This window comes from Protopterus annectens, chromosome 11.part0, assembly GCF_019279795.1.
Source record: "Protopterus annectens isolate FY-2018-M chromosome 11.part0, PAN1.0, whole genome shotgun sequence".
Taxonomy (NCBI): Eukaryota; Metazoa; Chordata; order Ceratodontiformes; family Protopteridae; genus Protopterus; species Protopterus annectens.
In genome coordinates this window covers 5,326,280-5,342,198 of record NC_056745.1, presented here as the reverse complement: position 1 = coordinate 5,342,198, position 15,919 = coordinate 5,326,280, and positions in this window count along the sequence as shown.

Below are 15,919 nucleotides of genomic sequence, written 5' to 3'. Positions count from 1 at the left end.
AGGTTACAAAATGGAATGCAGAAAACAACAATTATAATGGGTGTTGGGCAACTGTCTGTACTGGACACATGATATTTGTAGATGGGTCATCTCTGTCACCCCAGCTTGTAGATGCGTGAGCTCCCAAATTCCTGGTGACACTTACCAAGGGTAGCAGACCTGTTCACAGATTAGCAATGCATGAGTATGCTTAATGCTTCATTGTCCTTGTTAGCCTGTTATACACATATGAAACTATGGAGCCATGCACTTATAGTGCTGTACTTTGCTGAAGACATATATCTGCTGTGCTGACATGCCATCTTGTGCTGGTTATTTCCACTGTGTAGCCATGGGTTACCACAGAAGACTCCTAAAACAGAAACATAAACAGGTCCATGACACACCTGTCATCATGTAACTATACAGCCATTACAACATCATACAACATAAGGTACACAAAAGTATGTGGCATACTCATGACAAATACCAGCATACAGTATCTGTCATTAACCACTACAAGTGGCATGGCAAAACAGCACTGCATTACACAAGTACATGTTAACTAATATAGTCACCCTGTGCATCAGACGGTTCCCATTCAGAAGCCTGAAACATCATAAGCCTGAAAATCAAAATCCTGAAACCAAAAGCCTGAAAATTCAGAATCCTGAAAACTCAAAATCCTGAAAGCCCAAAATCCTGAAAGACCAAAATCCTGAAACTCAAAATCCTGAAAACACAAATAATGCTAATATGTCACTATAAAGACACTAATATCTAGCAACTGACCCTGACCCTAACCCTAACCCTAAGGTCCGTCACTATCGCACACTCACCTGACCCGCGCCCTAACCCTAACTCACTTAAACCGCCCCTAACCCCAATATTTGTCATTATTGCATACATGCCTAACCTGCGCCCTAACTCTAACTCACTTAAACCACCCCTAACCCTAAAATAAAACCAACAAGACACTTACCTGACCCCAACGCATGACCTAACACCACAGGGCTAACAATAGCAAAGCCACAATGACATCAGTATGTCTATTTTGTGTTTTCAGGATTTTGAGTTTCAGGATTTTGGTCTTTCGGGATTTTGGGCTTTCAGGATTTTGAGTTTTCAGGATTCTGAATTTTCAGGCTTTTGGTTTCAGGATTTTGATTTTCAGGCTTATGATGTTTCAGGCTTCTGAATGGGAACCGCATCAGACACATAGCTTCATTTCCTTGCATTGACGGTGAGGATGACAGTGATGTGGCACAGGTATCATCACTTGTACAGTGTGTTATGCTGGGGTGCAGGAGGCCTAGGCTGTCCCAAATGGTTGACAGCATGTGTGTGAGTCAGGAAGGGAAGTAGGTAAGATGGACCATGGGAAGGTGCCATGTGTGTCTGTAGGTGATCTGCATTTGAGAGTGATGTGTGCATGTACACAGTCAAGCTCAGTGCTAACCCTACATGTGTGTATGTTGGACAACTTTGGACCGTACATGGTAGAGTTGACAGCTCACTGTCTCCAGCCCCAAACATGGGAACTAGCTCTGTCAGGAGTTGCACTGGCACCTCCATGCCCAAGGTCAGAAGTGATGCTAGCACCTGATGGTGACTTCTGTCTGGTGGGACCGTGTCTCCCATGGGAATGTCCAGGACAACTAGCCCATGGCCTGCCACACCATGGTGTGGACAACACATTCCCCTCTGTAGTGCTGGATGTACTGCCATTACAGGAACATGATTGTCCATGGCCACGTTGACTCTCAGCAGATGGGGCTGCAGACCCATGCCAACGAGTCTGACACTCAACTCCAACCACATGTTCCAGTACAGACAATGTGCGGTCCAAGACAGACACTGTCTCAGCCCACCTTCCGTCCACTGCATCAGTCAACAGATCCTGGGTGTCCCCAATGCAGAGGAGGCAGTCACGGATGTCAGACTGTGCTGCATCCATAACCCTAAGCATACATCTGGTGTTCCTTTCAGAACATGCTTTTGCATCCATGACTGCCCAGAACATGTGCCAAGTGACTCGTGATGTGACACCTGCAAAAGGTGGTGGATGGACAGCAGGCCTCTTACAAGCACCCCTGTCATTCTGCCTGTGTGGGACCTCACCAGCTCTCTGGCTATGGTCAGTGTCTGCACTCACTGGGGCCATAGTTGTCACACTTTCTTGTTCAATGTCTCCACCTTCTGTCTAACCAATATCTGTGCCCTCTGGGGACTGAGTATATGTGGGCATGCTGACTGTGTGCAGTGACAATGGGGGCAGAAGAGGGATGTCTAACTATGGGACAGATTCATCCCCCAACACCCCCACCTGTGCCTCACTGTGGCCACCATTATCATCATCAGCTCTGGAACAGACACTGACATCAGGTAGTGTAGGGGACAGAGATCATCCTCCCATCACCTGGGATAAGAAAGAAAAAAGCAGTACATGAATACCTGCACTATTGTGTATGAAAAATCCACAATACTTATAATAACAAAAACCCATAATTGGATTAGCAGTCAAAATTTTCCTCTCCATTTTTGTTCAAAATAGACTTCCTCAGAACAAAATACACATTCAACTCAAGACCTTTATAACAATCACTTCAAGTAAATCAAGTAAAACATGACCAGTACAATTTATCTCTAATTAAACAATATGACACTATACTTCTGCGGTGGTGCAGTGGTAGCATTGTTGCCTCACATCAAGAGGTTCTCCCATTCGATCCTTGGCAGGAGTATGGGGAGTGCCTTCTGTGTGGAGTCTGCATGTCCTCCCCGTGGTTGAGTGAGCGTTCGAAAGACATGTGTAAATGGGCATGCCTTCGTTGAAGGTTGAACATTGAGCAGGCACCTCAGCGTTCGTGAAAATCTACTGCAATCATTAGCAGACCGGAGTTCCGCTGTGGTGACCCCTAACTGGGAAAAGATGAAAGACAACAACTTGATAAAACAACACATAAAAACCTAGTACACCCATTTTAACAAATATATTAAAATACACATTCCTCTGCCTAATTTAATGTCCTTTCAACCTTTTTGTGTTTTAAAAGGCATTTTAGAGTAAATTCCTCATTTAAACCAGGAGGCTTGTCTTTTCTTAATTGTCACTGCCAAAGTGTTTCTATTTGTTCAACTACACTCCTGTGATTACCCACCCTAAGATCCTTATGTACCTGCATGGATAATAAAAACATTCTACCCTGTTTACACATGACATAATGTTTAAATGGTTTACCTTCATAATGTTGAAAGCACATCCTCAAATGTCTACATAGTTGAACTGTTTCCACGAATTCCATATCGCAGACATGTCAGAAAGCTGAACAAAACAGCGAACATCAACAATTCTGACAGCTCCACTCCTGAAACAAGTGCTACCATGGGTCAAAAAGGGGGCAAGATTTTGCAATTCAGAATATCGGTGTTTGAGGTTTTGGGAAGTCGCAGTTCAGAGTTCGCAGAAGTTGTTTCGATGATGTGCCTGTCAACATTATGAGGTACACCATTTAAATAGGGCATTATTCTGGCCCTTAACTTTAATAGAATATAAATGTTCCTTAACAAAACAGTGTCACGCTTACCAGGAGCAGGACCACAGCCTTGGACAATAACTGACAGGCCTGTGAAAAGCTGAAGCTGAGGTAATGTCAGTACCAACGCATGTTGCAGCACAACAAGGTAATACATCCATATATCTCACATTTACAGTACCTACTGTGTTAATTGTTGTATTGGCCACATTCTGAGTATGAGAGTACAACTGAGGTAAAACCCTCCCTCGCAAAGAACTAAGACCTAAAACCCACGTAAAAGTATGTGCAGCCTGACACACTCACTGCTACAGTATTACAATGCTGATCACAGTAAGCCTACCTGCATGGTCCTATGCTGTGGAAACTGTGGCACCCACCTCCATGATATATGATGTGATGGATGACTGGGAGATGTTGTGTGTGCAATGGTCTTAGGTTCAAAATATGGGACAGGTGTTTATTTTGTAAGTGTGTATTACAAGTTTAAAAACACATATAGAAAATATAGCTCTATTTAATTGAGCTTAGCGAAGCTGCACAGCGTGGCACACTGCACAGCAGCCTGTAAAAAAATATATAAAGAAAAGAAAAATGGGGAGATAGGAAAGTGGTGAAATGGAGTGCAAGCAGGGGATAAAACATAGTGAAAGTCAGGTAGGGATGTGCAGGAAGGGTGTAGGAAAGAACCATAGCTATCCATTTCTTGTACAGCAACAACTGCGCACTTTGACAGAATTTATACATGACTTTGAACTCTCAATCCCAGAAAGGGATGGTGAGGACAACATAACTGCATTGTCAACCCAACTTGACCAAATTACATGTGTCCAGTGGACACGTGTGCAAAATGGAGAACTATGTATGGTATGATATATATTTTTTGGGGACAGGTGCCCATTTTTTTTAAGGTGAGAGTGGAATTTTGGGAAAGGGATATAGGTGTATATGGGGGAGTTAAGTTGGGTAGGTGAGCATGCATTTACAGACAGGAAAGACAGACAAGACAGCAGACAGGGGTGGTGTGTTACACATGTGGGGGGTGAACATCTTGGATAGGGAGGATGTTGTAGAATCCAAGTCCCATGTGCCTCCAGATGGCAGCAGTGTGACTCACATCCCCACCTATGGGACTGTTGGCATTGCTCCTTTACTGTCCCAAGTGTGGCAGCGCTGAAGGCTGAGCACCTGGGTGAGGCTGCCCCACCAGGTCAGCCAGCATGGCCTCAGTCTAGTGCAGATGGTGGTCAAACCCACTGTAGACTATCCTGCACACCAAAACCAGCAGCTCATCCTGGATGACAAAAACCTATTCACCACCGGGGCCCTGTCCCATGGGGCAGTACTATCACATGCCACAAATAGTGCAGGAGTAGCAGGGGGCCAGCATTGGTCTGTGTCCCAGATGTGCTGAGACCCAGTACCATAGCCAGTTGAAGCAAGGTAGGGGGATCAGCTGTAACTAGCCTACCTTGATGTGCTGTGGTGAATGAAGTATAGCAAAATGTTAAGGTTAGTAATAACCAAGCCATTGTTAGTATTAACAGAATGGAACATCATTTTCATTCATCCACATACATATTAATGTATAGTATGTGTAACATAACAGTAAATAACATAACAGTCAGTATGGTAACAGTATGCCAGTAAGAAGTAAACCATAAGGGCAACAAAATAGTTTAGCAAAGTATGTTAATAGTGAATCATAATAACACATAACAATATTACATCACATTTTGCAAAACTATAGTTAGTTTAACAGCATATATTAATATTACATCATAATAATAAATAACAATAATAAATAAATGAAGATACGGGGTGGGAAGAGAGAGAGAGAGAGAAACAATCTATTACTGACAATGCAGACCACATACCTGACAGCACTCATACTAAATACTCTACAGGAGTGTATTGTCAGTTCTGAGTACAGTAACTACAATTCTGCTATAGTTGATGTAGCACATACAAACCTCTTAAGCTGTTAGCATGGGTCAGTATGGGCCAAGCAACAATAAATGCAAGTACACTACTACAGAGAACTCTTATGTGGACTTCTATAACTATCAAGGTGTAAATTGGTAATACATTGCATTCCAGGTAATAATTTTTCTGTTAATCCTGTGACAGACAGATTAGGCAGTTTTAATTACATTACATGAAATTGTGACACTTGAGAAGCATGTTTGTGTACAGTACATGATCTAGACATCCATCATACCTTAGTTGGCAGGCATGGGAATAGAACCCAATAGCTGTGACTGCAAGGGACATCTGCAAAACATTTAACTTTATTGGTATTGCTGATAACTGCCTGTGAAATGTTAGCACAGTCATATCTGCTCATAACATGGGCTACCTCAACCATATACCTTTTGTTCCTGAAGTGGGAGAAAAAGACAGCATTATTTGACTGAATTTATTCTGCATTCTACAACTATTATAGTGCTATACTTGACTGCAGTGACAGTAGAATACACATGCTTGGCATACAGCCGTACTGCATTTATTGAAACAAATCTGCTTAGGAATCAACTATGCTGCTTAACATTTTATTGGTATTGCTGATAAGTGTCTGGGAAATGTAACCATAAGCACATCTGTTCATAACATGAGCTACCTCACCCAGCCCTGGAGTTGGAGGAAAAGACAGCATTATGTGACTGAATTTGTTTTGCATTCCAGAACTATTACAGTGCTATACTTGACTGCAGTGACAGTAAAACACACATGCATGGAATATGGCCACAATGCATTTATTAAAACAGATTTCTTTAGGAATTAACAATGCTGCTTAACACTTTATTGGTATTGCTGATAAATGTCTGTGAAGTCCACACAATATCTGCCCATAGAGTGGGCTACCTCAGCCATATACCTTTACTACTTGTAGTGGGAGGAACAGAGAGCATTATGTGACCTATATTGGCCTGGAGACAGCCTTGGACTGTACTATAAGTTAAACAATACAGTTTGCAGGCCATTACATTTGCATTCTACAGCTATTACAGTGTTACACTTGACTGTAGCAACCTTACCATAGACAAGTAATGCATACAGCTCTACTGCAATGGTTATGACAACATAATCCTGCTGTACACCATTTTGCTTACTGTCATTGGTATTGTTTATTGCAATATAGTTATTATTGTTCATTTATTGCACTACAGCTCTACTTGCCCATTTATTGCACTACAGTTCTACTGGCCCATTTACCCCACTACAATTTTTATGGTGTACACTTTATTGCAGTAAATCATTTACTCTTTCTTGTTTATTGCACTACAGTTAGCATAATAAATCCGCACATACCACACTCACGGTGCAACCTGGCCAAGTGTCTGGCATGGGACATGACATTCTGAGCCCTCTCAGCTGCAGCTGTTGGGAGAGAAGCACATCATTATGCATACCGGTTTTGCAGACATTCAGCTTGCATATTGGTAAAACAGAGGAAAGCATACTTGCATATTTGTGGGGCATTCCCAGCTCTAGCTTCTTGGAACCAGGTGTCCAAAGTTCCCCTCTTTCTCTTCTGCAGGTCATCATAATGGTGATGACACTGCTCACCTGTGTGGGTGATACTGTAACACTGATGAGTTCCCTGGCCAACCTGCCCCAGGCCTCCGCCTTACACATCAAGCCCTGGAAACTTCTCTGCAGCAGCCTGGGTTCATGATTTGGACCCTGGACTCCTGAACATCCCATCTCTGCACACAAAAGTGTGCACCTTCACCAACATTACCTGACATATCCACAATCGATTAGACTCCAAGGAATGATGCAGAATTCCTGCCTACTGTGCTTAATATACGCTGTTTTCCCATCCTTACATGACACTGAGCAACACTCAAAAAAGCACTGCACTGCTTAGCAGTGCTCAAACCAGCGAAGCAGCATGAAAACTAGCACAATCATGGTTTTAGCTAAGCTTAGCACCGCACAAACCTAATAGCCATTAGCATGTTTAAGCCGTGCTCAGCCCAGTGCAGCAGTGCCATATTTCACAAATTTGTTTTTAAAATTAAACATATATAAATTAAATTATACATATCTTATCACTGCTAAGAACTCAAAACACAGGACCTACTAAACATTAGGCTGTATCTCTACCCATTTAGCTACTTGGATATTACGAAAACTAGTATACCTTCACATATACTACTGGGCTACATGTTAGCATTGCTAAGCACTACAGTGCCCTTTGCAAACACACCTAAATAAACCCAGACATAAATAACTAATGGCATTCAGTTTCTAATTTTAGATGTCTAGCAACTGTCGACTTTATATGTATGAGCCCCTCTTGGCTCTGCCGCACTCTGCTCTGTGCAAACAGCAATTAAAACAACAATAGAAAAAAAAACAAAAATATTTAAAATTACAAAAATACATAATTCTGATAATTAATGACATCAAGTTTCTATTTTTAGATGTCTGGCAAGTGTCAGCTATCTGTGAGCACAGCTTGACATTGCTGCGCTCTGCACCGTGCCAAGCTAACATGCAAAAAACAGAAAAAATAAATAAATAAAATAAAATATTACACATTTGACCCACTTCATAGCATTTCAACAGTAGCGGGGAGCAGTACAGGCCATCCACAACCACAGTTAGCCTCTACACGTCTCCTTACACTGATTCAATAACCCTGTTCCTACGGTCTCCCTTTGCAGCATGCCATCATTAATATGCATGGCGCGCTGCTGAGGGGGAACCATGGATGTGTACAGGGATACATTGCATGTAGGCTCTACACAGAGCTAACTCAGATTTTATTAAATCCTGGGGGTTATCTTTTATCTGCTCTGGTTGCATACCCCAGACTGAGTCTGAAAATGGTCCACTGTAATCAGTGTTCAATGCCAGTCAACAACTGAATAAATACATAAAGTTTCCTTCTGTCTGCTGGGAAGTACATTAATTATACATGGGATGTGAACATGCAATTTGTTAAAATCTATAGCTACTAAAGGCCAGATTATGGTGCTGTTCAACAAAAAGGCATAACTTAAAGCAGGATAAATTCTTGCAAGCTGAGAGTAGCTCCACCCTACACAAAGACCTATCATAATTTCTTGTTAGTGCACTAAATACAACAAAAATACCCATAGTGTATAAATCCTATGAAGAGAGGTGATAATCCAAATATACAAGCCTGTTTGCATGATGTGCATTTTTAGTGTTGATCATAATACACTGCAGACTAAGAAAATTACAGATTTAAAGATGTTGGGTGTAGAGATACAACTCTAACAGAAGTTTGATACTGCACTCTCCAAATTGAAAGTACAGTAGCACAGTAAAAGCATTTATATCACGTTATCGAAAGATGAAAATAGCGAACGCTATTTCATTGGCCCCTAAAACATCTAAACATGAAAATATCGAACATTCAGAACAGCGAATTTTTTTCCCATGGAAAAAATTCGCTGCTCCGAAACATACACACAACACAAGCACATCAAACAAACAGCAACCACACACATACACTTAAATTCCTACATCTAATGCTGCACTAAACTAAACATACACTACTATCTACCCACTTACCTTAACCCAAACCCTAACCCTAAGGTCCGCCACTATCGCACACTCACCTAACCCGCACTCTAACCCTAACTCACTTAAACCACCCCTAACCCTAAAGTCTGTCACTATTGCACACACGCCTAACCCGTGCCCTAACCCTAACTCACTTAACCCGCCCCTAACCCTAACGTACAAACAATTGTACACTTACCTGAACCCAACTCGTAACTTTCCACGACAGCGCTAATAGCGAAGCCACAGAAACGGCCAACCAAATTCTTTCCCGAGGAAAGAATTCGCTGTTCTGCAGCTTCGCTATTCTTAGTGTTCGCTGAATAGGGTTCAATATCAGAACATTTGAAGTTTTAACACTTCGATGTTCTGATATAGAAACCAGTAAAAGGAATAGCTGAGCTCCTTTTTTCTATCCTGTCATTCAGTCCAAGTGCTTCATTCATCATATATCATAGTAACATGCTTTCCATGGATTTTTGTTTTTAATTTGCCCGCTGCTAGTTCCATTATTTGTTACTGACTTGGCTCCACCTTTGGGATTTAGGCAGATTAGCACAGAAGAGCAGGATATCTCTTAAGACCATTCAATTGACAAATGGAGATCAGGAAGATTAATACTATCACTGGCATTCTTTTACCTGCTGATGTTGAAACATATCATCAGAGCTGTTTTCTTTGCATTCTGATAATGTATTTCAGTTTATTCAGTGTATGAAAACTCATTCTTGCTTGATTCTGATTTCTTAAGCATGATTATGGCCTTTTTAAGAATTCATGTTGTGCTCTGTCATGCTCACCACATCAAGGATCAAACAAGAATGCTAACTAGAGTCATCTTTAATAACCTATGCAGGAACTAGGGATGTCTCTGTACTGAATGATCCCTTATGAGTACAAGAGAAGGTCAACCCATTTTCATGTCTGGGCTATTGGGAAGAAGATATGCTACTTATTTTCCCTCCTCCTCCTCCTCCTCATCTTGGAATGCAGTATCTTTATCAATAACACAATTTGCAGTCATAAGCAATGATAGTACATGTAATTGCCTAGCTCTGTAAAGCAAAGAGAAGAAACCCTGGCTGCAACCTCAGTGGTCCAAGTTTGAAGACATGCATATGTACTAAAAAATAAATGAATGTGAAAGCCACTTTAAGCTTTGCCATCCAAAGGTGAGATTGCAGATTTGGTTCCACTGATCTATCACCACCTAGTGGATGACTGAGCACTAACATGGTAACAGCAAACAGATATTGTGGCATACAAGGGACAGCAATGCAGTACGGCTAGGGATCAAGTGTATGGAAGCATTCTTTCACATTCAGTTCACATCATAGGCCTTTTCACTACAAGGGGTTTACTAGACACCAGAAAAGAAGGGGACTACGTTCAAAATGTGAGTTGCAGTAGGTGCTGGGGATGGTACAGTATCAGCAGAACAACCCTGAGTTCCTAAACCTCTGCCGTGGGGAGTATACTGCCATGTTAGTCTGTTACCTGATGGCTATGTGCTATATTAGGCATGAAAAATACAAGATTACCTGCATTTCTTATACCAGGATTGTCAAGAGCAAACCATGATTTTCAAACAACTCAAATATGTCTGTTTGTTAAAAAAAAATGTAAGGTGCCAGATCTATGGACAAAGAATCGGATTGTTTGAGTGCTTTTCCAAATACATGGTGCTCTTATTTCTGTCTATATTATCTGATTCCTCAGTGGCCAAATAGTGCAATGACACCCACTCATGTTACTACTGGACATGCTCTTTTTGTGGATAAAGGTATTTTTTATTATATATATATATATATATATATATATATATATATATATATATATATATATATATATGGGTCTACTTCATTTGATCGAAAGACCATTTGACCTAAACCCATTTGATCGAAATTTCATTTGATCAAAAACCAGTATTCAAGGCATAAAACTGGGATTTGTCCCCCTCCCCAATGTTGTGCGACCCTGGAGTTGGTATATATAGTTGGGGGGGGCAAAGCCCCCCACCTAGTTTCTTTTAAAAGAAGAAAATAAAACAAAAAGTACAGATTTTAAATGAAAATAGGTGGGGGGATGCACCCCCCACATCCTCCCTAACTATATGTAACAACTCCAGGGTCGCACAACATTGGGGAGGGGGACAAATCCCAGTTTTATGCCTTGAATACTGGTTTTTGATCAAATGAAATTTCGATCAAATGGGTTTAGGTCAAATGGTCTTTCAATCAAATGAAGTAGACCCATATATATATATATATATATATATATATATATATATATATATATATATATACATATAGAGAGAGAGAGATAGACAGACATTACTACCATTGAGTGCTTTAACAACTTCAAACACACCCTAAAAAAATTGTCATTGTAGTCAGACCTGCCCCTGCTCCTTCCCTAACAGGTGAACTCCATCCACTCTCTAGGGCATTTCCTTTGTACATTTGGAGATCCCTAGACCTTGAATTTCATCCACTAACCATTAGCATATTGAACTAAGAAACTTTATGTATTTCTACACTCTTAACTATTCCCATCCTAAACCACAATTCTTCTAAGCATATTTTTGCTTCTAATATTCTGACCCTCTGCCTGATCCTCAATCTTTACCTTAATCCTACCTGATGATAAAAAAAGTTGTAATCTACCACATTACTTTTATTTAGTATTGCCTATCTTTTACATGTTTTATTATTGTATCTACCTCTATGTACTTATTTAGTATTCATTACTTTTTTAATGTGTGCTTTAATACTTGCTATCGTCTTGTTTGCGTATAATGTCTTGACTTTCAGGTATCATTTGGAGCTTTACTCCCTGGGCCTCCTCTAAAAATGTGTTTCTGACCTAGTCGGACGTTCCCATTAAACAAATGTTAAATAAATAAATAAATATACACAAATTTGCTAACTAGGTTGCCCAGCTGAGTTGTAGCTCAGTTTCACCTGATACCTGGAAGTACTATACTGTTAAATGACTTGCTCATTCACAAATTAAGCAAACAGAGATTAAGTGAATCAAACCTAGGACTGCAGGATATAGCTTCTAGACTTAATTATCTGATGTAAACTGATAGTTTCTGCATGTCAGGGGCAGGTAAAAGCCAAATGGCAAAACTCTTTCTGACAGTTAAGGAGTGATATTGTATTGGCAGTAGCAATAAAAGCAGATTTTTTGTCAGTGGAAAAAAATATACAGAAAGACATCAGACGTATCCTTCAGAACTGCTGCAACGTTGTGCAAGTGCAAAAGTCTATTTAAGATGAAAACTAGAAGGGACGCTGTCCATGGTGCTGAATTTCTGTTCAGCAAAATAAATATTTAATAACATGCATTTAGTGTTTTCAGTTAAGGAGAAAGATAACTATCAAAAGCATGTTATGAAAGTTGTTCCTTTCATCTTCTTCACATTAATTTACATCAAGGTTGCACAAATTCTTTGAAATGTTTCTATGGTTGATTATGTTTACCCAAAGGGTACAATTAGTACTGCAGGCAGCTGGATTAAAAGGGAGTCTGCTACAGCCTTCTGCCCCTTTCTTCATTTCCCTTCTATTTGGCATCATCTAAAATGTGTAGCTGAAACATGCTACTCTCGTCTACTTCAAGCTAAAGGATCAAAAGTAAATGAAAAGTCGTTTTGTCTCCACCCCATTCTTATCACACTAAACTATTTTAGTAACAGAAATCATGCAGCCAAAGGAGTGCAAATGCAGTAAAACTTTTGCCCATTTGAAATTATCACTTACTTGTAATTTTTCTCTTTCTTTTTTTTTCAAGGTATTTTAGAACATTGCTTATTTTACAATTGCTGAATGGTGAATGGCAGCAACATTTAAAGCATTTTCAGAGTCCAATATTTAGTGTGTATGACACTATTGGGGGAGGATCACTTGGCAAAAGGCAAAAAAGATTTTAAAAACTTCAAAAAAAGAAATGTTAACTCATTAGGTGATGCAAATAAAAAGCTATATTGATATTTGCATCAGAATAATAAACAATACCTACAATATGAAGCATGAAGCTATACAGTGCACTGGTTAATATGCTGATTTTGTCAAGCAGGTGGCAAGGGTATGAATTCCATCAGCTCAGTAAAAACTGACTTATTTTAAATAATTTGAATAGGCTTTTGTATAATAGCATGAATAACATGTAACTGTAAGATTAAATAAATACATAAAGCTCAGGGAAGATCTTAGAATGCTTCAATGTGAAAGGTGCTTTCTGTTGTCAGTGCTATAAATAACTGTAATAAACTTGACAGTAAATCGAAGTTTCTGTCTATAGAAAAGAATATTATGGAAATTAAATGATAGCTCATTTGTCTACATAACCGTCAAGGAGAAAATGAAAAATTATGATAATAAGATCTAGAATTGCCCAAATACTTGACTACATAGTAGACAAACTGATGGAAGCAGCTGCTGTTGCCTAATGTTGGGTTGCATCATCTTTAATGTGGCAGTACAGGGACCCTTAGAGGGAGTTCTGACTAAACATCAAACGGCCTACATTAAGTAAGACATTTATTGACAAAACTAGAGGAGAAGAAGATGACAAGATAGTTTATAAACATTTGTATGCCATTATGGCATTGCAGGAGAATACAGCAATGACAGACCTGTCAGGAATAGGAGTATGAACATTAAATCTAATCTTATTGCTGCAAAATAATGCAATGGATGGATGGATAGTCTTTGAATCCCACTACTGCCTCAAAATAATATGAAGTGAAGGGATCAAGGAGCCTAAATGTACACTACTGCCAGTTATTATGTTTGCAAGGTGATTAACCTTAAGAGCTAATGGCAAAAGTGTACTACTGACTTGGATTACAAATGACACCTGTAAGACTGGCATAACATTTATTCCACCAGCTACAAAATGAGGATACGAGAGATTATTACCTTCCAGTAAAGTCTTACCTACAATAACTGGAACTTTCCCAAGTAGATTTTACCCACTCCTGTATTTGCAGTACATGTTTCCACCAAGCATTATTTACCTGACACAAGATCTCTGTCACTGAACATTCTTCCAGTGGGCCAACCCAAAAAATTATACATGTTAGGCAAGCAGACTACTTTGAAAGAGGTGGATATCACTCTGATGCTATGAGGCTATTGTTAATTAATAAAATCAGGCATCAGACACAGGTTTTATCAATGAACAAATGACAAACTTAAAAAAAAAAAGATTATGCCTACAAGATGCATAGGGAAAATAAAATGCTGGATATGGAGATAGTGACAGAAATCAGTTGCATCTATTTCTTGTTCTTTACTGACTGAATCACAGAATTAAAAAATCCAGCAAGCCTGGCTTCCTAGCTTCTCCACAAGTTACAATTTCTCAGGCAAACAGAAGAAAAGTACAACAGCATATTTGGTTCAGCATATTCCACAAAGGTAAGATAGACTTCAAACACAAAAATAACCATTTCCTTTATAAAATACTAGAATACACAGATAGTTCTTTTCCATAGTGAGATAATTCCTCTTACCAAGAAAACAGTGACAATTCCATATCCCAGTAAATTCCATATTGTTAAAAAGTTATAACTGGTACAAATCTAATGAAATACATACATATTTATATGTTTCAAATCCAAGTAAACATGTATCATCTGACATTTCTCACTCTCCTCCCATTTAAACCAGAAGCAAGTTTTTTGAGAGACCTCAAGAAAAAAATAGCTTGGGGAGAAACTCTGTTTCCATAGTTATATCACACAGTTCCCAGCCTTGACAGTCCATCTGCTTTTGCCATTATTAATACCTCTTTAGTGGCAAGTTGTCATATCGCTAGACTGCAATTCCAAACTCTAAGTAGTTGTCACTTTTGCTCGCTAGCTCAGGGTGGCCACTTCACATGACTAAGATGTGTCATGTCTGTGAACTTCCTACTATCTGGGCAGGGTTGAAACTTTTGGAGAGCCCAAACCATCCTCAGTCATTCTTTCTCCACAGTTATGAGTGGCTTGAGCCTGTGAGTACATTATATTACACCTGAAGAAACCTGGCTAGGGACAACCCCCAATCCATAGCTTAAAGCATCTACCTATACAATAAATTAGGACCAGAAGTTCACTCGAGATTTCCTTGACCTTCTGGAAATCCTGCTCATATCTGGTCTCCAGATAGCCTTATCTGATGTTTTCTTTCGGCTGAAGGATGTAATAGTGGAACAGCATAGTATAAACTTACTGTAGTAACCTCTAATCCCTAGGAATGCCCTGGCCTGTTTTTTTTTTTTTTTTTTTTTTTTTGGTTAAAAGAGACAAGCCATGTCTGTAACATCTACCTTGGTAGGTTCTGGTGGACTCTTGCTAACAACTACCCAATGGCCAATATACGATATTTCTGCCATTTTTATCAGACATTTATTTGCTTTAATAATTAACTTAGACTGTTTAATATGCTCAACATATCTCTCACAAGTTGAACACATTTCTGACAAAAATGGCTATGTGTGTGTGTGTGTGTGTGTGTGTGTGTGTGTGTGTGTGTGTGTGTGTGTGTGTGTGTGTGTGTGTGTGTGTGTGTGCGTGTGTGCGTGTGTGTGTGTGTGTACCTGGATGGTTGTACTAGGGGAGTGAACTACAGAATAGTCTTCAGCTCCTGGCAAGATGTCCCATAGAAAGTTTTGAAAACATTTTTATAAAAGTACCTTTATGAATTTCTGCAATCTAAATAAGGTGAAAAATATTGACCTCTCCCTTGCTGTGGGTGTTAAATGTAACTGCCAATAACACTGTCAATTCAGTGGCAGTCAGATGCTTAGCCTCACCTACCTGCTCCAAAGATTTAGCTGTTCTGGGTGTGGGTTATTCATCTGAT